Here is a 26,301-nt window from a genome sequence, read left to right as displayed (position 1 = left end):
GGAAGGAAAGAAAGAGAAGAAAGAAAGAAAGAAAGAAAGAAAGAAAGAAAGAAAGAAAGAAAGAAAGAAAGAAAGAAGGAAGGAAGGAAGGAAGGAAGGAAGGAAGGAAGGAAGGAAGGAAGGGAGGGAGGGAGGGAGGGAGGAAGGAAAGAGAAAGAAAGAAAGAAAGAAAGAAAGAAAGAAAGAAAGAAAGAAAGAAAGAAAGAAAGAAAGAAAGAAAGAAAGAAAGAAAGAAAGGGGTAGAGAGAGAGAAAGGAAGGAAGAAAAGAAGAAAGGAAGGAAGAAAGAGAGAGAGAGAAAGGAACAAAGGAAGGAAGGAAAGAAGGAAGGAAGGGAGGGAGGGAGGGAGGGAGGGAGGGAGGGAAGAAGGGAGGAAGGGAGGACCATGGGTCCTTGGGGTGAAGGAGTTCCAGGCCAGGCCCAGACAGTTGGCTGTTGTTCTGGAACAATCAGCTGGAGGGCAGTGGGCGTGGCTCAAGCAAATGGGCCCCTGCTTCCCCTCCCAGGTCTGGAGCCAGTTCTCTGCCTCTGCTTCCAGGGTGGCCTCCCTTTTTGCTACATGTCCTTGTCAGCTTTGTCACTGACCATATCTGTCCTGTGGGATATCTGATATCAGAGAACCGGTGCTACAGATCTCACCTCTTTGGGGAGGAGCCAAGATGGCAGACAGCATGGAAGTTTCTGAAGTGTCTCGCGTGCATGAAATATAGCCATACCAACACTAAACTATCATACCCACGCAGGAAACTGACTGGAAGATTAACACAACCGTTTACATATCCTGAACCACAGAATTCAGCAGGTACATGGCATGGAGAAGTGAACTTGGAGAGTGAGAAGGTGCAAGAAAGGAGGTGATTTTGTGAGCAGAGAGGCGAAGGAGACTGGGCAGGTGGAAGGGGGTCAGAGAATAAGGGAAACCACCCATCCCCAAAAGCAGGTGGAGATAACATAGAAAATTGGAAATGGCAGCAGGGACTAAACTAAAAAGGGAGAAAGGAGAAAACAGAGCCTTTAAATCCCATTAAGAGTGTAAACAAGGGGAACACAAAGTCTACAAATCTGCAGTTCAATACCTGGAAGTGCTGTGGTGGGAAGGGCAAATTCTCAGGTACAGGGTTCGGTGTAGGAGGTTCTCTGGCCACACAGGGAAAAGTGGTTCCACTGCTGGAAGGACAACTGGTAGAGATTGTTGAAGACACCTGGTCCCAGCAGACTCCAGAAAATGACCCCTTTCTCTGGTGCTGGAACAAGGTCGTTAAGAGTGAAGCCTGGTGCCAGATGTGTCTCATGGTTTTCCATAATTCCTGAAACGCTGCTGCTACACTAACTCGCAAACTTTTTCTGGGGCGGTCTGGCATTGGGCCTTAGAGTTGGGGTACAGGCAGCAGCAGGATCTAGCAAGTGATCCTAGGTGCAGCCAACGTTCACCCATTGCTCATTCGGCCATTGCTTTGTGAGACCCTCCCTCAGAGGGTCTGAACGGGTCAAAGCCACAGTCCTTCAGAAGTAAGGGGCCAGGGAAAACAAGTGCATCTGAGACAAAATTCAGACCTGGTGCCTGGTCACGGTGAGTGCAAAAGGGGGCAGTGGACAGGAGCTGAAGACAGGACGAGTGCATGATTGCTGATCCAGGAGAACAGACTGGGTAGCTGGATGGCGCCATTTTCACCGCTCTTGGGAATATGCATATGCACCAAGGAGAGCCACAACAATCCACCCCAGTAGGCTGGCAGTGCCATCTAGTGGAGAACAGAGTGGTTACACTGAGTCTCGCCCTCCTGGGCCACCTTGGCTCTCAAGAACACAAGTCTCACAGCCTGGTTAGTATATGGACTAAAAAGCGCTACTACATAGCCTGACTTCTAGGACAAAGAGGAATAATTTCAGTCTTACATCAATCTGTTAGCAGGTCCATCTATTCAATTTCCTTCCTTCCTTCCTTCCTTCCTTCCTTCCTTCCTTCCTTCCTTCCTTCCTTCCTTCCTTCCTTCCTTCCTTCCTTCCTTCCTTCCTTCCTTCCTTCCTTCCTCTCTCTCTCCCTTCCTTCTCCCTTTCTTCTTTCTTCCTTCTTTCCTCCCTCCCTCCCTTCCTCCTTCCTTCCTTCCTTCCTTCCTTCCTTCCTTCCTTCCTTCCTTCCTTCCTTCCTTCCTTCCTTCCTTCCTTCCTTCCTTTTTCTTTCTTTCTTTCTTTCTTTCTTTCTTTCTTTCTTTCTTTCTTTCTTTCTTTCTTTCTTTCTTTCTTTCTTTCTTTCTTTCTCTTTCTCTCTTTCTCTCTTTCTCTCTTTCTCTCTTTCTCTCTCTCTCTTTCTTTCTCTCTTTCTCTCTTTCTCTCTTTCTTTCTTCCTTCCTTCCTTTCTTTCTTTCTTTCTTTCTTTCTTTCTTTCTTTCTTTCTTTCTTTCTTTCTTTCTTTCTTTCTTTCTTTCTCTCTTTCTCTCTCTCTCTTTCTCTCTATCTTTCTCTCTCTCTTTCTCTCTCTCTTTCTTTCTGTCTTTCTTTTCTCTTTTACCCCTGTTTCTGAATACAGGATGAGAAAAAACTCATTTTTTTCAATTCTCATTAAAAATATTTTTCTTTAATTTATATTACTGTTTTTTACTTTTTGTATTTTTTTCAAATTCTATTTTACTTACATCATTTTATTTTACTCTACTTCAGTTTATTCACCTTTTCAACGTTTCAAATGATTTTGTTTCTTTCTTTTTTTCCCTTCTTCATTTCTTTTCATTGATTGCAGAAAGTGAAAAACTTTATTTTTACTTTCAATTTTTATTAAAATACTTTTCTTTCAATTTTTACTATATGTTCTGTTTTTATGTAATTTTTTCCCACAAATTCTATTTTACACCCATCATCTCATTTTAGTCTACTTCAGTGTATTCATTTTTCAAGTTCTCAAAAAATTTCCCTTTTTAACATTTTTTATTATTATTTTCATACTCCCCCCCCCACTGTGTCAAACCACTTTCTCCACTGTGTTAAACCACTTTTAACACCCTGACAAAACACGCCTAGAATCTAGCATAATTCATTCCATTTCTTAGGAAAGGCCATCTATGAAAAAATCACAGCTAAAATATTTTTTAATGGGGAAAACCTGAAAACTTTTCCCATAAGTTTAGGAACAAGACAAGGATGTCCACTCCCACCACTTTTTCATTCAGCACAGTACTAGAAGTCCTAGCCACAGCAATTAGACACTAAAGAGAAGTAAAAGGCAATGGAATCAATAAAGAAGAAAAATGTTCTTGATTTATAGAGGACATGATACTCTACTGTAGAAAACCTGACAGATTCCACGGACAAAACTGTGAGAACTGAAAAACGAATTCAGTAAAGCCAGGATACAATCAACATACAGAAATCTGTTGCATTTCCATACACTAATAACAAAGCTGCAGATAGACAAATTAAGAAAACAATCCCATTTATAATTGGACCAAAAAAAAGATATCTAGGGGTAAACTTATACAAAGAGGTGAATAACCTATACTCTGAAACCTATTAAATATGGTTGAAAGAAACTGAAGACAGCACAAAGAAATGAATAATTCCATGCTCACGAATTGAAAGGGCAAATAATGTTAAAATGTCTATGTTACCAAAGCAATCTACATATTTAATGTAACCCCAATGAAAACACCAACGGCATTTCTCACAGAACTAGAACAAATAGTCCTAAACTTTATATGGAACCATCAAAGAACCTGAAGAACAAAGCAATCTGAAGCAAACAAAACCTGGAGGCATCACAAACTCCAGGTGTCAAGTTATACTACAAAGCTGTAGTTATCAAAACTGCATGGTACTGGCACAAATTGGAACGTAGACCAATGGAACAGAATAGAATACCTAGAAATAAACCCACAACTATCTGGTCTATTAATCTTTGACAGAGCAAGAAAGCATATAAAATGGGAAAAAGGTATTCTCTTCAGCAAAAGGTGTTGGAAAACTGGGCAGAAATATGGAAAAGAACGAAACTGGACCACTTTCTTACAAAACACATGAAAATAAATCCAAAACGGATTAGAGATATCAATGCTGAACCTGATACCATAAAAATCCTGGAAGAGAACACAGGCAGTAATTTTTTGACATTAGCCAAAGAAACGTTTTCTAGGTATATCTCCTGAGACAAGGGAAACAAAAGCAAAAATAAACTATTGGGATTGCATCCAAATAAAAAGCTTCTGCACAGCTAAGGAAAAAATCCACAAAAATGAACGGCAACTTACAGAACGGGACAAGATATTTGCAAATGACATATCCAGTAACGGATTAGTATCCACTATATAAAGAACTTACAAAACTCAATACTGAAAAACGGAATTATCCAATTAAATAATGGGCAGAAGACCTTAACAGACACTCTTCCATGAAGACATCCAGATGGCCAACAGACACGTGAAAACATGTTTATCATCACTTACCATCAGGAAATTGCAAGTCAAAAGGACAATGAGATACCACCTCACACTTGTTGGAATAGCTAAACGCAGCAACACAATGAACAACAGGTGTTGATGAGGATATGGAAAAAGAACTTTTGCACTGTTGATAGGAATGCAAACTGGTGCAGTCACTGTGGAAAACATAGTAGGTTCCTCAGAACGTGAAAAACACAACCGCAGCAATCACACTACTGTGTATTTAGCCAAAGAATACAGAAACGAGAATTCAAAGAGATACAAGAACCCTGATAATTTTGGCAGCATTATCTAAAATAGCAAAGATAAGGAACAGCCACGTGTCTATCAAATGATGAATGGATAAAGATTTAGTATGTATATATGATGTGGAATTATAATGTGGTATTATACACACATAATTATATGATGTGGTATATTATGTATAATACCCACACACAGTGGAATAGCACTCAGCCATGTAAAATAATGAAATCTTGCCATCTGCAACAGCATGAGTGGAGCTAGAGAGTATAATGCTAGGCAAAAGAAGTCAGTCTGAGAAAGACAGATACCATATGATTTCATTCATAGGTGAAATTTAAGAAACTAAACAAATGATCAAAAGTTGGGGAAAAAGAGTAATAGACAAATCAAGAAACATACACTTAATTATAGATAACAAACTGATGGTTACCAGTGTTGGGGGGTGGGGGGTGCAGATGTAGTGAGTGAAATATGTGATGGGGATTAAGGAGTGCACTTGTTGCCATGAGTACTGGGTATTGTAAGGGATTGCTGAATCAGTATATTGTACATCTGAAAGTAATATAACACTATATGTGAAAAAAATAGGGGCTTCTAGGTGGCTCAGTTGGTTGACCATCCAACTTTGGCTCAGGTCATGATCTCGCAGTTCGTGGGTTCAAGCCCTACATTGGGTCACTGCTGTAGGCATCACTCCCACTTCAGATATGCTATTCCTCTCTCTCTGACCCTGCTTGCATTCTCTCAAAAATAAATAAGATATTGTTTAAAAACCATAAAATAGGGGCGGCTGGGTGGCGCAGTCGGTTAAGCGTCCGACTTCAGCCAGGTCACGATCTCGCGGTCCATGAGTTCAAGCCCCGCGTAGGGCTCTGGGCTGATGGCTCAGAGCCTGGAGCCTGTTTCCGATTCTGTGTCTCCCTCTCTCTCTGTCCCTCCCCCGTTCATGCTCTGTCTCTCTCTGTCCCAAAAATAAATAAAAAACGTTGAAAAAAAAATTTAAAAAAAAAAAAACCAAAAAACCATAAAATATTTAAAAATAAATTCAATTTATAAGAAAAAGAAAAAAAAAAAAACTTTAGAGCACCTAAATAAATTACTGGATTTTCTGATATTTTAGGTATCAGGAAATTCATTTGTTTGCATATGTGTTATTATGTCTTTTTAGGTATTCTCTGTCCTGTCCTGTTTTAATAATAATAGCAGTAATAATAGGATTCTATATAAGGGGTGTTTGCTATGTTTCAGATATTGTTCTAAACTCTTTATATGATTATTATATTCATCTCTTGGTCTTACATATATGAGAACTAAAGCACAAAAGCATTAAAAAAAAACTGTGCCGATGATCATACACCTAGTACTGGTGAGACAGGATGTAAACTTGGGTACGCTGGCACTAGAGGACACTATTTCATGCCACCTCTCAGTTCCATCACATGCCACCTGTGTTGACCTTGGGAGCAGACAAGTTCCTTAACCTCTGAACTTCTTCAATTTGCTGATGTGTAAAAGGAGGTTAATAGTAACCCCTCCCTCCTAGGGCCCTTAGGAGAATGACATGAATTACTTGTGAAATGTTCAGAACCTCCCCTGGTATGAGTAAGAATGAAGTAAGTGTTGGCAAAAAACATCTCAGCCAGGCTAGCTGGTCCCCATCTTACGCATTTGCTCCAGTGTTAGAGGTATGGGGTTATTCTAGTTTTTCAAAGAAATGACTTGCATCGCTTTCATTCTCTTGCTGCTTTTTCTTAAACCAGTGTAGTCATTTGCATTGCCTCCAAAACATTCATTGTCTATTTTATTGGCATATGTACATAGGATTTTTTCATAACAAAAAGCTCTATAATGTTACCATGTTTTACTTTAATAATTTGGTTTCCTTGAATTTTCTGTTTAAAAGAAAAATGCTTTAATTTTACTGATTTTATCTTGGGTAACTTTATAATTTCTTGGTTAAATACAAAAGTTTTTGTATTTAAGGAAAACATCTAACACTTTAAAGTGGTTCTTGTACAGCTTTGATCATATCTGACAATTACTGATTGGTGCTATTCCTAATCAACCTGCTTTTGGGGGGTTATCCCAATCACATTGTTCAGTGAGCTCCTCTCTGGGTCACAATTGTTTCCTCTCCAATTGCTCTCTCAGGCTACTCTCACCTCAGGGGCTTCTCTTCTAAGACTGAACTTCTCTTGACTCTGTTTATCTCCTTCCAACAAATGTCAATTATACATAACTGCGATGAAGGAAGGGAGATCAGATTTTTCATGAGTCTTCCTGATGAAGTTACATGATCCAGGCTCACAAGGTAAACAATTTATCATTCTCCCATACGAACAAGAAATAATTAGAAATATAGTCAGAGAATTGGCACCATTTGCCATAACAGAAGTAAAAGGAGAAGGAGGTGGAAGGGGGGAAGGAAGGAAGGAAGGAAGGAAGGAAGGAAGGAAGGAAGGAAGGAAGGAAGGAAGGAAGGAGGGAACTTAACAAGAGACATGAAAGAAATATGTGAATAAGCCTTTCAGAAAACTTTAAACTCTTCTGAGAGATATTTAAAAAAAAAGCTTGGGGCACCTGGGTGGCTCAGTTGGTTAAGCGTCCGACTTCAGCTCAGGTCACGATCTCGCGGTCCATGAGTTCAAGCCCCGCGTAGGGCTCTGGGCTGATGGCTCAGAGCCTGGAGCCTGCTTCCGATTCTGTGTCTCCCTCTCTCTCTGCCCCTCCCCCATTCATGCTCTGTCTCTCTCTGTCTCAAAAATAAATAAACGTTAAAAAAAATTTTAAATAAAAAAAATTAAAAAAAGCTTAAATATAAACATTCCTTGTGTTGGAATAGGAAGTTATTATTGTAAGAATGCCAACCATCTCTAAATTACTATGTAAATTTGTTGCAAGCCCAATAAAATATGGATTTTTTAAATCAGATCAGCTGGTTCTAAGATTTTGTATAAATATCAAAACTCAAGCTGATCCAGAAAACATTTTCTGAAAAGGAAGCATATGAATTAGGTGAGTTCTACCAGATGATAAATTATGTTATAAAGCAAATGTGGCTAAGCCCAATGAATGAATCGTCATAGAGAATCCAGAACTAGGTTCAAAGCATATGCAAATTTAGTATATAGCTAAGTGAACCTTTGAAAGCAAATGCATTATTCGAATAATAGTAACAATGATACTATTCATGAAGTTTCAGTACTTTTCTCATACGTGTCTTAATTTGTATAATTTCATATTATTATATGTTATAATATTGTTACCAATGTTATATGTTTTCTTATAAAAATGCATCTATAAAATCCTAGGAGAAAACAAGAAAGTTATTTTTCTATTCTCTATTGGGATAAGCCTTCTTAATATTTACTGAGCACTTGTTGCTAAGATTTTTTAAGCACTTACGTATTTATTTATTTACTTATTTAATTTCTACACTGTGGTAATGTCCGTTTCACAAAAGAGAAAGCAAAGAACAAAAAAGGTAAGGGGACTTTATTTGTTTCCCTATAGCTCAAGATGGAAGTACATAGTCAGATAGTTTTACTCTAGAGCGTGTGTTCTCAACCGTGATGATCACAACTGACAAACACCAGAGAGAGCAGAAACAATGGTGGAGCCCAGTGGAAGGCCCTGGGCTCAATACCTCCTTGGCCTTAAAAGGTAGGCAGTATCTGCCTGCACTTGTCCACAGATGGGCCATTGGTAGCATAGGCATAAAAATGTCTTGGCATCATTACTTAACCTGTAAACAAGTGGCAGTATGGTCCTGGTTGCAGAGAAAGAAATTTTGCCTACTACCAGGAAGCGATGTGTGAGAGGCAGTCTTACAAACTGTAAATTAGTTAGGCTGTACCTGGCAGCACCTTAACCTGGAAATACAAAATTCCATTATAAACAACCGATGCGTTTCCCCCCAAGAGTAAAAAAAAAAAAAAAAAAAAAAGCCCAGGAGGCAAGCTTAACCCCATACCTGCAAGGAGGATGGCTTCCCACATGCTTTGTTTAAGAAGTATCTATTATGTGGATCAAAGGAAACTATAACTTTCTTAGGTAAGATTTATGTGTCAAAGCGTTCATTTTTGCCAATGCTCCAACACAGTCATCTGCAGAATCACTTTAAATCTCATCTCACTGCCTCCCCCAGTTTTATTACAAATGGAGAAGATATTTTTTTATGTAAGTCAATCTATGAAGACCTAGGAGAAAACATGGGGGAATTATTCTTATAATACAGAATGACAACGATCTTTCTAAAATAGGGGTGGATATTAAGCTCAGATGTAATGATAGTAGAGAAGGATCATTTTTATTATATTGAATATATATATTTTTTTAATTTTGTAAAGAAAAAATAAAGCCAAAAAAAAAAAAAAAAGGGAAAAAGAAAAAATAAAGTGAGGTGCCTGGGTGGCTTGGTAGGTTAAGCGTCCAAATTCAACTCAGGTCACGATCTCATGGTTTGTGGGTTTGAGCCCTGCATCTAGCTCTTTGCTGACAGCTCAGAGTCTGGAGGCTGTTTCAGATTCTGTGTCTCCCTCTCTCTCTTCTCCTTCCCTGTTCGCACTCTCTCTCTCTCAAAAAATAAATAAACATTAACTTTAAAAAAAGAAAAAAAAAAGAAAATAAAGGCAAATGAAAATTAGTGGAAATATTTGCACCACCAATAGAAACACAGAAGACAAATTCCCATAATGCTTGTATTGCTTTTTTTTTAAGCCACACTGTAAAACAAAACACAAATCCAATAGAAGGAATAGAGGAAAGAAAAAGGAAGTTCACCAGAAAACAAGCATAAATGACTTTTAAACAATGTCAAGATGTACAACCACAATTTTAGAAAGCAATTGTAAATAAAAATGAAATACTACTACTCATCTATTGGACAAAAACTTTGGTAATGCACACTATAGATAAGGGAAGAGGAAAAAGGCATTTCAGAAATGTAATTGGCTAACTGGTACCTCTTGTTTGGAAGACAGTTAAACATGATAATGGTAAGAATAACAGTAATAACATTCATTGAGTGTTTGGCATGTTGGACAGACACTGACCTCTTTCACATATTTTAATTTAATTATTCCTCATAACAACCAAATGGAGTGCTTTATATTACTACCCCTCTGAGAAATCAGAGGCACAAGAAGATTAAGTCATGTGTTGTGAATGGAGTAGCTGAATTCAAAGTCAGTATTAAAAATTCAGTTCAAAATACCAAACTTGACAAAACCCATAAAAATTCAAACTATTTATACCTGTTATCTGTATACCTTCATGAGGGTTAGGTTTTTCCCTACAACACAGAACAAGGAAGAACTATGATTTCAATAGGGTACAAGTGGATTTCTCTCCCAAATAAGTGAAATTTGGAGGTATACAGCTCAAGTCTGATTGGGCAGCTATATTCTATGAAGTGCAAAGAAATCTAGTTCCTACCAGCTCTTGCTGGAAGAATCTCAGTTCACTTTCCATCCAAATGGTTTGGCCCTAGAGTTCAGGATCCAAGGCCGCATGTGAATGACATCAAAGAAAAAATAAAGGACACCAGGCACACAGCTGTCTCAACTTTCTCAGAAAAGCTGCCACATGACACTTCCTCTTATATTGCTTTGGCTGCAAGGGAAGCTGGGGTATGTAGTCCTAATTCCGAGTGCCCGTAGGCACAGCTAAGCGCTGGTAATAACCAGCAAACAAAGGAGGTGGAGGAATGGATGTGGAAGAGCTTCCTTCTGTCCTACTGATACCACAATTCCAGTTCTAGGAAATTTCCCAAGATTTTTACATTACAAATCATCCTTGATTTAGGATGGAGTCACCTCTAGATAAAACCATTGTGAGTTGAAATTATGCTAAGTCAAAAATGCATTTAACACACGTAATGTGCTGAATATCATAGTTTAGTGTAGCCTCTATTATGTGTGTTCAGAATAGTTGCATTAGCTGAAACTATGAGACATCATCTAACACACAGCCTATGTTACATTAAAGTTTAACTGTCTCATGTATTTCAGTGAATACTGTGTTGAAAGCATAAACACAACGGTTGTGTGAGTACAGAATGGCTGTAAGCATATAGATTGTTCACCACCATGATCATGTGGTGGACTGGGAGTTGTGGCTGGTTGCTCTGCCAGGCATCACAGGAGAGGGTCGTATCGCGTCTCATTAGCACTGGGAGAGGTCAAAAATTTAAACTTGAAGTACAATTTATCTTTTAAAACGTTTAATGTTTATTCAAGTTTTGGAGACAAAGAGAGACAGAAAGAGTGCGAGCAGGGGAGGGGCAGAGAGACAGAGAGAGACACAGAATCTCAAGTCAGCCCCAGGATGCAAGTTGTCAGCATAGCCTGAGGCAGGCTTGAACTCATGAACGGTGAGATCTTGACATGAACTAAAGTCAGATGCTTACACCCCTGAGCCAGCCTGGTGCTCTTCAAAGTACAATTTGTAAACAATGCTATCATTTTCACACCCTTGTGAAGTCCAATAACTATAAGTCAAACAATATTAAGCCAGCGACTGCTAATCCTCCATTCATCCTTGCAGATATATTTTTGATCATCTTATGCCTGCCAGTAAGCTGACCTCCATGGACTGCATCGTTTAGGCTTTCTTGTCCTCTGGCTTCCATCCATCATTGGCAGGTATACTAATAGGTAGCCAGAGAGCAAAAGAAAAGCAGTCATTATATGTACTGTGAACTCTGGAATTTTGGCAGTGGCTTATTCCTCAGTCTATGGCCACATCTCCTGTTAGGTGGCTTCTCCACCAGCTGTGGGCTCATTGGCTTCTAGTAACACTTGTCCTTTCCTTGTCCCTTGGTGCCTGGGAGAGGTGAAGTCTTCTCTTGCTAGTCCCCAAGAACTCGACCACTCAGTTTTGAGCCCGTTTATCTCGCCAGCACCTGTGTTCACAGTTCCTCCATTAAACTCTTTCCTGGTAAGATTTTAGAGGCACCACCCACACTCTGCTGGACTCTGGCAGGCAAACATATGTACAAGGACTTTCACTGCAGCATATATAGTCTATAGTCGTAGACTAGAAACAAATTAAATACACATAAACAGGGGACAGATTAAATACCTCCAATGCAGCCAGGGTAGGAATACCATGAAGTATATTTAAAAAATAATGTCCCATTGGACCAGACACTTTAATTTTTAATAGGGCAAATGTCATGTCATACTTTTTAACAATCACAAAAATCATGTATCTATAAAAGGGAGAGCTGTAGATAATATCTTGGTATCAGATAGATATATATATATATATATATATATATATATATATATATATATATATATATATATATATATATATATATATATATATGTAGGCATATACCATAATATGCATATTATATACTTTGAGATTCTGGAAAAAAAAACCCTACAAACTGTTAAAGGTGGTCTTCTTCTGGGGAAGGATAATGGAGGCCTAGAGAAGACATAGATTTACTTTCACTGAATAACTTTTTTTGCTACTACATGAATTGTTACCATGTGTATATTACCTTTAAAAAGCTCGTTAAAGAAAAAAAAAGTTTTCCTTAGGATACGTATAGGGAAGTTTATGAATATGACAATAACATTCCTCTGATATTTCAATATTGCAATTTGGATCCCAACTTCCTCCCCTCCCTACTCTGCCTGGTATCAGCAAGACAAGAAATAACAAGTATTGGTGAGAAGGTAAGAGAAAAAGTAACACCAATGCACTCTTGGTGTGGATGTAAATAGGTGCAGCCACTCTAGGGAACAGAATGCAGGTTCCTCAAGAAATTAAATCAGAAATACTACATCATCCAATAATTCCACTACTGGGTATTTACCCAAAGAAAAGGGAAACCCCAATTTGAAAAGACGCATGCACCTCTGTGTTTATTAAAGCATTATTTATGATAACCCAGCTATGGAAGCAGCCCCAGTGTCTGTCAACAGATGAATACATAAAGAAATGTAGTGTCCATAGAATGGAATATAATTTCATTGTAAAAAAAGGAATAAAACCTTGCCATTTGCAACAACATGTGGGAACCTAGAGGGTATTATGCTATGTGGGATTATTCCGATAAAAGGAAATACCATATAATTTCACTTTTATGTAGAAGCTAAAAGACAAAACAAAGAAAGAAACAGACAGATTCTTCAATACAGAGAACAAACTTGTGGTTACAAGAAGAGAAGTGGGTGGGGTGTGTAAGATAGGGAAAGGTGACTAAGAGTTACAAACTTCCTGTCATAAAGTACATAACTTACAGAGGTGAAAAGTACAGCACAGGAAATATACTTCATATTATAACAACATGATATGGTGAAAAATAGTGATTACACTTACCATGGTGAGCACTGAATAATGTATAGAATTATCAAATCGCTATTTTACACACCTGAAACTAAAATAACACTGTATGTAATCGATACTTCAATAATAGAATTTTTAAAATGAAAAAAGAAGCATCTATTACCCTTGTTATCTGGGAAATTAAAAAAAAAAGAGAGAATAGGTTAGATATTTGATAGTTATTTTAGCCTGCATTAAAATATGTACCAATTAAGATGCTGCATCAAAACATACCCATGGTGATGGGGAAGACATCTAGGTATAAAACAATAGGGCATCTTAAGGAATTTGCTGATAGTTGATCATGCGGGAGTCTAAGGGCATGAGCAACTGGCCCAGGACCAGTAAGGATGCAAAGGTGGGGGCAGGGTGTGGATGGGAAAGGTGTTTTCTATCATGCTGGAGTGTGGGGGAACCACAGCTAGGAAGGCAGTGATGTAATAACTTTTGCATGTTCCAAAGTCCACTCTAAGGGGAGTAGAGATATGAGCTCCATCATGAGGCTCCACTGATGCCAAGCAAAGATACAGAAGGGTGCGGCATAGAGGAAATGTGGTTGCCATAGTATCCACAGAAGTGAGTTACTAATTGAATCATACTGGTGAGGGAAGGAGAGGAATTACACTAGGATAAAGAATAAAAAATGCAGAAGGAAATTGTGGGAAAATGTGATCGTTTGAGGTTCTTTGTGAGATGACCTCTTTACAAAGTGTAGGACCCAGTCAAGAATCGGAATGACTCAATTTCCTATTTTTACCCTATTTATACCCTCTCCCTATATTCAGTGTGATTTTTCTCTACTGTGTAATGCCTGAACCTCTTGTGTCCTTCCTACTCCAACCTTGCCTAATTAATACCTACTCACTCTTTAAGGATTAGTTCAAGATAGCACGCCACCTGAAAAGTCCCTTACAACACTTCATCTCCTTCCCCTGAAGGCTGAGTTACATGGATTTTCCCTTCACACTCTCCTAATGCTCCATGCATCTTGGGATCATTACACCATAATATCTGCCTCCCCTACATGATTGTAAGCTCCTTGTGATTGTAAGCGCCTTGTGAGTAGGGTCTGCCTCCTCATCTCTAATGTCCCAAGCATACAGCACAGTGCTTCGTAGGACTCAGTTGGCTCTCAGTGACTGCCGAATGAATTAATGAATCTAGAGTGGGAATAGGAACATTTTTGTCTCTCATACTGGGGTTGGGGTTGAAAGTTGTGTTGAAAGGTGTGATTATGAGGTCTGAGTGAGAGTTTGAAGGTGTCTACAATCTAAGTTCTATCTATGAAATAAGAGTCATTTCCCAGGGAAAGGTGAAAAAGATAGGTTGAGGGAAATGATGGAGGTATGGAATAGCTGCTGTGGGGAGAAGACCGCTTAAGATTGGCAGGAAGCTGTGGGGGTAGGTTGCCATCAGCAACCATAAAATCATAGTGAGTGACCCTAGTGACTGTGAGTCTCTGTAACAGTTCACTGGGCTGAGTGAGACAGAGGATGGGCTGACAGAGTGGAGGACTCATCCAAGCTTCAAGGCCACCTAAGTCGATGCAGCAGAGGACTAGGAGGTTCCAACACAAAGTGACATACTGAGGTGTATACACTGCATTAGGAAGGGAAGTGGAGCCACAAGGGATGATATACAGGGAAATGAGAGGGAGGAAGTAGGGACCACAAGTCTCTATCAGGCTGAAGAAGAGAAGTTGTGAAGTCAAGTAGTGAGACACCTGGTTAGGGGAGGTTATCTTCTGAGATATTGGCACGTTAAGTTTCACATTCTAGCAGGAGACATCTGGATGATCATAGAGCTCAGAGCACCATCACAGAAGTTAGCTACTGGAGGAAACTGACTCTTAAGGTTGTGGGAGCCAGAGAATTTAAAGAACACTGAAGCTACATTGCTAGAGCAATTTTACCAGGATTCTGAAATTGCCCACAACAGAGGCAGGAGCAACATGAGGAGAAAGAAGAGTAGGAAGGGATTCCAGAAATGTCCATGAAAAAAAGGGTGGCGCTCTGGGATTGAATAGATGGACTAAGGAGGTGAAGGCAGGAATTTCAGGGGAGTAGAAAGATCATGGCCTGGAGGTGGTAACAAGGGGCCTGAGGATCACTATCCAGCCTCTCCCTTAACCCTGAAGGAACTTTCTCTCTGCTGGAGCAATGTCTCCAACCTCTACAACCTAGACAGCATTTATCTTTGTTCCTCATTCTGGCATCTTGATTCTGCTTGCTGAGACGTCTCTTAAATGGAGTCCCCTGTCTGATTCTTTTTTTTTTTTTCTCATGGGCATCACTACACATCCCAGAATGTTATGACATTGAAACGAATATGGCCTGTTTTTCATTCCTTCATGTGACCAATAGGACCAACTCTACTGGATGTAGACTGAGTTTCACTCCAAATGATGATGGACTCAACATGCTACTTTGCCCAAGAAATATACTTGTATCTCAGAAGATCCTGCCAGAAGTAACAGTGATATCCAACCCACCCAACAGAGCTGGCAATTAAGGCAGCCTGCTAAGAACACATCAAAATGCAATCATGTTTTCTAGTGTTGCATCTTTTAGCATGTAGGCAGGTAGTCCAAAGCCAAAGAAGTAAAATATTTTAAGTTAGGGAATGAAAGGAAGGTAAACTGCCATAAACGTATTTTAAACTGTTGGGAAAAAGGAGTAGAATATGAGTGTCATAAACTCACAATCATTCATACAGGACATCATACATATATTCCAGGAATTTTAAGATAATAACATGTGGTTCATATAGTAGAGAAAGCTCCACTATTGCCACTCTCTTGATGATCTGCCAATACGTGGTCACCATGAAAGCTGCCTGACACCTACTAAAAAACCCAATGAATAACAGATGATAACGGAACGCCCATGAAATACCATGGTAGACAAGTGTGGGCAGAGGTTATGAAGCCCAGAACATGGTCCCTGCCCTTAAGAAACCTGAAACTTAAGGGAAAGTGAAGTGAAAGCAGTGAGAGTTATAATCTGTGTTAAAATAACTGGCTGACTTCTAGTCAGCATCAAGAATCAGACATGTGTTTTCTATGGAACTGTGAACATTGCCTCTGTGTTAGAAAGTTCTCTTGAGTTGTATAATGTTGCGAAAAACTGGCCTGTTCTGAGCCTGGGCAATTCCCACAATGGTGCATTGTGACACAAGCCTGTCAGATCAGTGGGCTCCTTATATGCTGCTTCCTGCAGAATGAGCTGGCCGTTTTCTCTGTCTTCCACACCACCTGGCTTAGCAAATTAGATCATATTAGGGCTATTGTCTCAGAGACAATAAGAGGCATCTGTAACTGAAAGAGACCAGGATGATATCTTCCAAAGAGACTTTGAAGAGCAGAAAGGTCAACAAGAAGAGTATAACTATAATTATTTTTTTAAACCCATCCTTCTCTTCCTCTGTTATACACGCTATCCTTTAGTAAAATATATAAAATCAACACATTTCTTTAATCTTGGCACAGAGTGTTGTGAGAAAGAGTATCTTACATTATGCAGCACATTTTTATGTACAAAATCCTTCTGCATATATGAACTCTTTTGGTCCTCAACGCAAACACTATAGAAGTAAGAATTGTTGACACAATTTACAGAAGTCCATTTGGGATTTCGGCTCCATTCACTCCACCACTACAGGTGAGTAAACAGGTACCTTTCCCACTCTCATGAGCAGGAGTTCCCCTCCTTATAGATCAGACAAGTCTTGTTCTAAATGTCACCACTCTTTCTAGGCTCTGCCCTTCCTACCTGCCAATCCCTTCTGCTAATTCTCTCCATGCAATTCAATTCAATTCAATTCAATTCAATTCAATACATTCGATTCAATTCAACTCAATTCAACTCAACTCAATTTAATTCAATTCAATTAGCAATTAACAAAGCCTAACCACAAGTCAAACTGTATACTAGGAAGTGCAATGACCAAATTGACACCCTCAAGGAGTGGCCAAATTATCTAGGGAGACAGGGACGCAAATCATTACAATATGGCAAAAATTACAGTACAGGGTACTGCCCATGGTACCACAAGAGTTCCAAGAAGGAACTAATTCACTCTGCCTGGTGGGATTAAGTAAGTAATGGTTGAGGCAAATTTGAAATATGAGTGATTAGGGTAGAGAGGGCTTCTCAGGCAGATGCAAACTTACCTATGCAAAGGTAAAGAAGTGGGGAACCGCAGGGAGTTCAATCTACTTCCTACACATAGCAACATCCAATGTAATTGGAGAAAAGCAGCACAAAAGTTACTTGATGGCCACTGACCAAAGTGAGGTCAGAAGGCTACTTACTCACACCCCTAGACCTCTATTTCACAACTTCCTTCTCCGCAAACTTCTAACTGTTCCCAACCCTTCTTCACTCTGGTCTTATAACTTTGCCTATTACCGCACTGAGAAAACCAGGTAGGTGAAAAGAGAATTTGCAAAATCACCTATCGCATCTACATTCCATCTACACCTATTCCCTTGTGCTCTGCTCTCACCAACATTAATATGAAGGATCTGTTCATTCCTCTCCGCGCCAATTATCTTTTGGACACTAGACTGAAGTCACTCTCGCCCTGTTAAGAACATTTCTGTCAGCAGTTCTCCCCCACTCTGCCATATCATCATTTCCATCAGCAATATGGAAATTACAAAAATGCTTTTATTTCTCAAATTTTAGAAAGAAAAACCAAAGCCCTCTCTTGACCCGGCTCCCTTCCCTTCCCACTGCTGCCTCATTTTTCTCCCACATTTTGTCACAATGCTCCTTGAAAGAATTGCCTTCCTCCCTGTCTACAGTCATTCTCCTCCAATTCTCTGTTGAATCCACTCCAATTCGGATTTTCCCCGGTGCTACTGAAACGGTTCTCATCACAGGTCAATGACATCCGCTTTGCAAAACACAGTGATTATTTATATTTTAGTAGTTTTTAAAGTGTATGCATTCATTTTGAAAGAAAGGGAGAGTGAGCAGGGGAGGATATGAGACAGATGGAGGCATAGAGATAATCCTAAGCAGACTCCACACTGTCAGCATGGAGTCCCACCTGGGGCTTGGACCCACAAATCATGAGATCATGACCTGAGGTGAAACCAAGAGTCAGACACTTAACCAAGTGACCCCCCCCATGTGACCCTGATGATCATTTATTTGACCTCATCCTACTTGACTTGCCATCAGCACTTGACCAATTTGATACCTCCTTCCTTGAAACACATTCCTTACCAGGCTTCCTGGACTCGAGACCCTCCTCATGTCTCGCCTACTCCTTCAGTGGGCACTGTGTCTAGTTTCCTTCGCTAGTTTTTCCACATCTTGCAGTACTTTAAGAGTTAGAGACCCCAGAGCTCAGTCCTTGCATGTCTTCTCTCTCATCCATTCTCACTCCCTAGCTGATCTCATGCGATCTCATACTAAGTAATCCAGCCTAGAGTCCACACGAAACTTCTTAATTTAAACTCCAGATGCCTATATCTAACTGCATTCACAAAAATGCAGCTTGGATGTCTGATAAGCATCTCAAACTCACAATGTTAAAAAAAGCAAGTCCTGATGTTTCCCCTAAAACCCATGATCTCTAACAGACAACTTAAAACTACCACCAACCTGTGGTCCAGCCCAAAAAAACAAACAAACAAAACAAAAACAAAAACAAAACCAAAAACAAAAACAAACTTGGTATCATGTTTTATATCTGTTTTTCTCATACCTTATATTCAAACCACAAGCAATCCTATTATATCCACATTTATAATATACACATGATCATACTTTTCTCACTATGTGCCCTTCTTGCATCCTTATTCAACCTACAGTTATTTCAGGATTACTATAGTAACCTCCTTATTGTGTTGTTGTTGTTGCTTGTATGCTTGCTTCCCACTCCATCCTGCTCCCCAGACAGTAGTCAGAGTGATTTGTTTAACATATAAATTAGGGTCACCTGGGCGGCTCAGGTGGTTAGCCATCTGACTCTTGATTTTGGCTCAGGTCATGATCCAGAAATCATGAGCTCATGGGGTCAGAACGTGCATTAGGATCTGTGCTAGGCATGAATTAGGCATGAAGCCTGTTTGAGATTCCCTCTCTCACTCTCACTCTCTCTCTCTCTGTCTTTGTCTCTCTGTCTCTCTGTCTCTCTATCCCCCTGTGGGCACTCTCATTAAATAAATAAATAAATAAATAAATAAATAAATAAATAAATAAATAAATAAATAAATAAATAAATAAATAAATAAATAAATAAATAAGTAAGTAAGTAAGTAAGTAAATAAGTAAATAAATAAATAAGTAAGTAAATAAGTAAGTAAGTAAATAAATAAATAAATAAGTGAATGAATGAATGAATGAATGAATGAATGAATGAATAAATAACCAAATAAATAAAACTAAAATATGAACTTGGTCAGACTACTCAACTGACTTTCCATCTCACTGAAAATAAAAGTCAAAGTCCTTATAATGACTTTCACATTCTTCGTGATATGCACCCCACACATACCCTCTCTGACTGAATAAATAAATGAGGAAATGAGTGTATGGTTGGTAGAGAAGAGGAACATAGGATGTGATTAACCTTATAGAATTAAACAGATGATGAGCAACCTTCTAACTAAGCCAAGAAGTGTCTTCAGGTTTATTTGAATACAATGGGTAGTCATCAAAGTCATTCGGGCACAATAACTATCTCCTGTAAACTGTCTAGGATCCAATTCATATGTCACCTTCTACACCAATCCTCACTCTTTACCAACCTCCCATTCCCACAAGAAATCCATCCAAAGGAAACTTGCTACTTCTTTAATGTGTCACATTTTCAAACTTCCGTGTCTTGCTCTTTTTTTTTTTTTATTTTTTATTTTTTTTTTCCTGCCTGGAATGCCCTTCCTTACTCTGTCGATTTGAAATGTGCCTTCTCTAGAAGACTCACTTCAAGTGACTGTCATTTTTGCACAGCACTCCCTGGGTGCCCCAGAGACTCATGTGTTTTCTTCTTTGCAATTCCAGGGTACATTTATCCACCTCTATTACAGATGTTATCAACTCAGTATAGTTAATTTCTTTGCACAGTGGCAAATCCCTGGATAACAAGGTCCATTATTAGTTCTAGATAAGACCTCTGTTCTTTGTATACAGTGCCTACAACCTAGTACGTGCTCAATGCATGCTTGATGAATGGAAATGAGGCAGGAAAATAGAATGAAAATTAGTAGAGGGAATATAAAAGAGAAACCAGGAGAGTCAAATGTTATCAAAAACAAAAGAAGAGGTATTTTCAAGAAGTAAGGAGTGGTCCGTTCTTTAGAGTTTTGTGTTTTGCTTTACTTGAGTTCGAAATAAGCTACAGGTATCGTTGCATTTAACTAGTAGGAGATACGTGGAAGTACAATCGTCAAATTTCAGTAGCATATGGCAGAAATTACCTTCTATCCAAGCAGTGACTTAATATGAGGAATTGTGTGTTCAAAACATCAGGAGAAGTGTTAGTTAAGTGGGGTGTACACTGCACTCCCAGAATCCAAAGACAGCACTGCAGAATTGTCTTGCCAGAATAACCCCAACAGACTCACTGGTCTGTCCAGGCAGACTCACTGGTGTTCTGGGCCTAGGATATCACTAGGTAAGAGTCAAGTGTCAGTAGGTGGGGTTCTTATCTGGAAAAATCTACTTCTGAGATTAGTTGGGTTTTGGACAATTAAGTTCCTTGCAGTTATACAACTGAGGTCTTTATTTTCAGATTGTGGGATGGCCAGCCAGAGAAAACACTCTGCTTTGCATGGGTGTATGATGCATGGGTTCATGATGATACTAGGTTGGTCCAGAAAATCTTTCTCTATAATACAACACGACTATAGAAATGGTATCTCTTCATTTTCATGGGTTGTCAGCATTAAGGTATGGAATGTTGGGTGCTATTTTTTTTCTATTAGAATAATGTCTACCACATTCTGTTTGTAAACAAAAAAAAAAAAAAACAGCTGTAGAACCAATAGATAATAGTTTTCACCTTCTGAATTAGTAAGATGCAACAGAGAAAACTTCTGTTTCTCATATATATATAATATATATTATACTTTATAATATATTTATATATTTTTATTTATTTATATATTTATATATATGTTTATGTGTATGTTTATGTTTATGTTTATATATTCATATGAATATGAATTTATTAAATAAATATATATGTATGTATTTATTTTTATTTATTTATTTATTTACTTATTTATTTATTTATTTATTTATTTATTTATTTATTTATTTCTTATACAAAATTGGCTCCCATAAATGTGGACGGTGACAAGTCCCAAGATCTGCAGGATGAGTTGGCTAGCTGGAAACACACGAGATCTGATGGCATAGTTCTTGTCCAATGGCTGGCAGGCTTGAATCTCAGGTAGAGCTGCTGTTTCAGTTTGAATCTGGGGACGAGGCCAATGTCCCAGTTTAAAGACATTCAGGCAGGCAAGAGTAATTCCCTAGTATCCATGGGAGAATCATCCTTATTCTATTCAGGCCTTCAATTGATTAGATAAGGCTCACTTACATTAAGAAAATAATCTGTTTTACTCACTGTACAGACTCAAGTATTTCCCATCACAAAACACCAGAAAAATGTTTGACCAAGCATCTGGACCTCTGTGGCCCAGTAAAGTTGACACATAAAACTAGCCATCATATCTTCCAAATTTCATGCAAGCACATGAAGCGGATGAACCTAAGCCCTATCAAGAACCCAAGGTACAGAGGCACCAGGCAGCCTGATAAGGTGCATTAGCACAGCGTTTCTCAAATATTTTATCCCCAACCTACTGTAAGGAACACATATTTCACCACAACCCAGTATAAGCATACACATGCATATAAATAAATGAAATAAACAACATTTCATGAATTTTGGTTATCCTTACTAAGTGTAAATGTCCTTTTATATTTTCTTATTGGTTCTATTTAATTTTAATCCATTCTTACCTTGATCCACACCTTCATGACCTTCCAAAAAACAAGGCATCATTAGTAAGGTGTACTGATTTTGAGGGTCAAACTTTGGGAAGTACTATTCCTTCAGTTATATGTTTCACAATGTCTGACATGAAATACCGTCTTTGTTAAGTTGAATTGAATACAGAAAACGGGCTTCCAATTCAGTCTTAAGACATACTAAGAAAATTCTGAATCCTTTTATAGGGGTAGGTCCATAACTATCGGACAAAATGAAACAACAGGTACCAAGAGATACCCTTTTGATGTCTCCAACCCTATTCAGGAAGGCTAAGTTTACAAGCCCACGGGAACACAGGGGACCATTTCTGTCATGGGGAAAATGACCAACAACGGAATGTTCACGTGCAAAGAGCAGACAGGATTAATTATTCCCAAGAGGTGTTGAAGCATGTAGAAATTGTCCACGTCTATGCCACTTATAATTAGTGCTTGTCTCCCATGGATTATCATGTCAATGCCTAAGGCACCGTTAGAGAACATTGTTACCCAACAATGGCAGCTCTCAGGTTTCATGTTTCTCTTATACACCCCCATAGGTTGAACTGAGTCTCTGCAATAGTTAAGGACCTAGAGAAGAATTCACCCACTTTGCACCACTCACTCTCCCTGATTAAGCTGCTCTGCAGGGAAACGGCTTACTTTTTTAATGCTTGTTTTTTGTTCCTTGGATAAGCAGTAGACATATATCTGAGTGCAGCATTTCTGTTTAACTGTACTCATGCCCTAAAGAGATTATAGGGATCAGCTCAGGGAGTCAACTTGAATTGATCTTCTTCCTCTCTATTGCAACATTACTGGCAGACGTTCACAGTCAGATTTAATTCTGTCTGACTGAGAAAAACTGAGGAATTTGGCTTTCTGAACCAAGACCACATTATGGAATTGTCTGCACTCAGTTGCAAAAGACTGGGAATGAGGAGGAGACAGGGGCATTATATGATCCAGGATGAGAGGTTGTAGGGTTAGCTTATGGTGGTTATAACGAAACCTTAATATTGTGTGAAGACTAGAAAACCTTGAAATCCCTATAATGTGATGGTCTGGGGACTCTTACCATATAGATTGTCAAAAATCTTGTTATATGTCCGATACAGAAGCAATAGAACTCATTCACTTAATAAGATTTAATGAGCATATACTATGTGATATTTAGAGCTCTACTCTTGTTGGAGAAGTGAATAAAGTACTCCAAAGATGGTCAACGGGGCTCAAACAGACTCTGGTCTCTAGCTTAGAGAACTCTCCTCTGGATTCTCCTTCCTTTGTTTGGTGCATGTGCGAAAACCCCCACAGATATGGAAGCTGACGACTATAAATTACCCTCCCCACTGGACTCCACGCCCAGACCTTTGGTGAGACAAACTTGAAATGCCCAGAGTCCAAGAGACCCCAAAAACGAACCACCAGAGTCCAGAGTCAAAGCTAAGCAGCAAGGGTCATTTATTGCAGGTTCGAACCTGAACCTCTGTGCACTCATTGCCAGTGACGCTGAGAGGCCCCAAGAGAGGTTTTTACACCCCTTTTATAGACAGTTACAAACAAGTCATGGGGAAATCAGGAATTTTCCACAGTTACAGAGCTGCGATTGGTTGGTGTTTAAAGTTGGACACTTAGCAGTATTCGATTGGTTCCTGCCTTTAGGTCAGACCACAACCGGGGGTATGGGTATCACAATGATTGATCAGGAATACACGGATGTGCCAAGCAACAATGATTGATCAGGAATACACGGGCGCGCCAAGCAATTGTACAGAAGTAGAACAAGCTAGTTAGGCTTGGTTAGTTTTCAGTTTCCCGTAACTTAAGCTTCTAAGTTTCAGTTTTCTCAGGCCTCTCAAACTCTCTGACCAAACTCTCTGAGTGCCACTTGGTTTTTCCTCCAGTGTTCCAGCCTGGTTCCGTAACATACTAGATTGCTGACTAGGAAACCCAACCGCACTGGCCCATTGTTGCCACTAGTTTGGGAGAACAGTGAGGTGGTGGCAAAGCAAAGGCTAGCAAGGGAGAAAGTGCATGCTCTGCCTGAATTTCAGCAGCCTCCTTCTCCGCTGTCTTGGGCAGGTCCTGCTCCATGGAACTGGTAAGGCCGGGGCCCCGAAGAAGTCAGGCATACCCAAAAGAGCGGAAGGGGGACATGATCAATCCCCAGAGGACTTAATAGGTGTCCCAGGTAGGAAATTTTGTGGAAGGATATGTAATAGACTCTGGTGTGCATGTGTGTGCGTGTGTGTGTGTGTTTGTGTGTGTGTGTGTGTGTGTGTGTGAGAGAGAGAGAGAGAGAGAGAGAGAGAGAGAGAGAGAGAGAGAGAGAGAGAGATTGAGATTGAGAGAGAGAGAGAGAGAGAGAGAGAGAGAGAGAGAGAGAGAGAGAGAATGTGCAGCTAAGCCAGGGTTACCAGTCGAGTTAGAGTTTGTGGCTTCATGGACGGGCACTCTTAAGGTCCCCAAGGTCTATGGAGTCTGAATGGGCTCCCCTGTGTCATTGTGAGAGTATAAGGTCTAGGGCGGTATCAGATCAGATTCCCAGTAAAAGTCACAAAGCAGAGTCCACTATAGACAAACCTCACCTAAACTTTCCCTCAGGAATGCGACCAGAGGAGTATGTGAATAGTCCTCTCATCTGGCGGTATACCCTAACTTTGTCTGTCTTTGTGACACCAAATATGAGAAAGAAATTAATAATGGGATGAAAACAGAGTAAGCCTACGATTTTTGAGGTCATGATGAAAAAATGTGAACAGGGGTTTTCACGTTACCATGGGGTGACAATGACACCCAGGAAGTTAAGGAAATTTTGTGAACTAGAATGGCCCATATTCAATGCAGGATAGCCTCCAGAAGGGACATTAGATGCTCAAATAGTGCAGCAGGTTTGGCTAATAGTCACTGGGAACCCAGGCCACCCTGATCCATTTCTGTACATCAACTTCTGGCTTGAAATTGCCCCAGATTTCCTGCATTGAAGGTGATTCATCATTAGCAAACAGAGCCAGGCAAAGGTTTTAGCCACTTTATCTGGAGGCTCACCAGGGAGTCAAAGAAGTGATCCACTGCTCTTCTAATATTTAAAGGAGATGTGGACGAAGATATTGTCTTTCAACCTCCTTATAAATCTTTAAGCTCCAGCCTCCCTCCCTCTGAGCCTGAGACTCCTCCTGCATCTGTCTCTCCAGCCACAGCCAGAGTCAGTGCACTTGCCACTGCAGTCAGTGCCGCCCATCTCCCAGCCCCTCTCAGACCCAGATAACCCACCCCACATGGGCCAGCAGCCAGACTGCGCCCAGACCCAGACCTAAAACTCTCCAAACGCATGTAACGGAGACAAGAGAGCCTGAAAGACAGAAAGAGGATGGACCAGTCCAGACCAGCCATTCCATGATGGGTTATCTACCTTTCTCTACAACCGACCTCCTCAAGTGGAAACACAACACTCCACCATACTCCGAAAAGCCACACGCAATGGTTGACTTGATGGAGTCCCTCTTCCAGACCTACTCATAGACTTGGGAAGATTGTCAACAGTTACTCCATACTTTTTTTAATTAAAAATAAGAATGACAGAAACATGACAGTACCTAGAAGATCACACATCTCCAGGAATCAATGACCCTACTGTCTGGGCTCAAGCTGCATGCCTGAAGAACACCCAACACGGGATTTCACCACAGAAGGAGGACAGGGCCATGTCTGATGATACCTGGAAGCTCTCCTTCAGGGAGTCTGAGCTAGAGTCAACAATTCCATGAACATGACTAAAATATCATCAGTCACACAGCACCCTGGGGAGTATCCCGGAGACTACTATGAAAGATTATGTGAAGTGTACCGTGTATACGCCCCGTTTGACCCCAAGGGACCAGAGTCAACAGATGGTAAATATCTCTTTTGTGGCACAGGCTACCCAGATATCCGACGAAAGCTCCAGAAGTTGGAGGGCTTGCCAGATGAATATTACTCAGCTGTTTGAGGTCATCAGTACAGTTTTCACGAACAGAAATTTGCAGCTGAAAGAGAAATGAAGACTAAAAAAGAAGGCCATGTTTCTCACAGCAGAACTAAAGAACAGATGCTGCACATATGGGAAAACCCCAACCACAAAAAGGGGGGAAGCCCATAGCCCCTTAGCAAGGGACCAGTGTGCATACTGCAAAGGTAAGGGAAATTGTAAGAATGTCCGAATTGGATGGGGACCTCAAAACCCAGCCAATATCTGGAGGAACCTCGAGGTGAGAACCCTTTTGATCTGGCTGGGGTAGAATTGGACT

This window comes from Panthera onca, chromosome Y (genome assembly GCF_046562875.1).
Source record: "Panthera onca isolate mPanOnc1 chromosome Y, mPanOnc1 haplotype 2, whole genome shotgun sequence".
Lineage (NCBI taxonomy): Eukaryota > Metazoa > Chordata > Mammalia > Carnivora > Felidae > Panthera > Panthera onca.
This window is presented reverse-complemented; position numbering follows the sequence as displayed.